This window comes from Myotis davidii, unplaced genomic scaffold (assembly GCF_000327345.1).
Source record: "Myotis davidii unplaced genomic scaffold, ASM32734v1 Scaffold20403, whole genome shotgun sequence".
Lineage (NCBI taxonomy): Eukaryota > Metazoa > Chordata > Mammalia > Chiroptera > Vespertilionidae > Myotis > Myotis davidii.
In genome coordinates this window covers 1-1,098 of record NW_006294053.1, presented here as the reverse complement: position 1 = coordinate 1,098, position 1,098 = coordinate 1, and the positions used below count along the sequence as shown (strand labels likewise).

Below are 1,098 nucleotides of genomic sequence, written 5' to 3'. Positions count from 1 at the left end.
ACGAGAACACCCGCAAGTACGTGCGTCCTGCCTGGGCTCGGCCCCTTTCCCAGGCCCGGCCGTGGGTGGAGACATCCTCCTCAGAAGGGTCCTGTGTGGGGGGCCCGGCAGCCCTGCTGGCGTCTCTGGCTCTCAGAGGAAGAGCAGAAGGGGTTCTTCTGTGCAGATAGTATGACATGGTTTCACTTAGTAGGAATTCACTTAGGAAAACTTTTGTATATTTTATGTATATTTATTTCTTGTGTGTTTTATGGAGCTCACGTGTCTTCTAAATGACGTAAATTTTTATTTATTTTTTAAACATGTTTTTATTGATTTCAGAGAGGAAGGGAGTGGGAGAGAGACAGAAACATCAGTGATGAGAGAATCATTGATTGGCTGCCTCCTGCAGGCCCCCCACTAGGGATCGAGCCCACAACCCAGGCATGTGCCCCTGACCGGAATCGAACCTGGGACCCTTCAGTCCTCAGTCTGACTCTCTGTCCCCTGAGCCAAGCCAGTCGTGGCATGACATAAGTTTTTAAATACCTTCTGTGGTTCCTCCGACCCCGAGGGTATCTCTGCCCGCTGTGAGCCGAGACCCTGCGGGGGTTCAGAGCTGCGTCTCTCTCTGATTGGCAGTGAGTACAGTGGGGAGATCTTGAACAACTGCTGCGTCATGGAGTATCACCAGGCCACCGGCACGCTCAGCGCCCACTTCCGGAACATGGTGAGGATGGAGGGAGGGGAAGAGCAGATTTCCCCTGCTTGTCTGAGGACCTGGTCACCTGAATTTTCTCCTTTGCAGTCCCTGAAACGCATCAAGAGGTCTGACCGTCGTGGGGCAGAGTCAGTAACTGAAGAAAAATTCACTATCCTGTTTGAATCACAGTTCAGTGTTGGTGGAAATGAGCTGGTTTTTCAAGTCAAGGTAAAGCCGTCCCTCAGCAGTGTGTCTGTGAGCACTCTATTCACACAGAACTGTTTGGGTCACAGAGTCCCTTTTTAAAAAATTTTTATTGATGAACAGAAAGTGAGGATGGATATTTGTTACTTGCTTCCTCGCCCCCCCTGCTTGCACACACACCCCAAAATATCTCCATACTCTCTCTTAAAAAA

At 50.0% G+C, this 1,098-nt stretch overlaps 1 long non-coding RNA gene across 1 annotated transcript; it reads left to right on the top strand.

The window, feature by feature from the left end:
• LOC102764746 lies at positions 1-1,072 on the top strand. Its single transcript, XR_435887.2, has 3 exons — positions 1-16; positions 622-709; positions 788-1,072. It is a non-coding gene; the product is annotated as an uncharacterized LOC102764746 (long non-coding RNA).
• Positions 1,073-1,098: the final 26 nt, after the last annotated feature.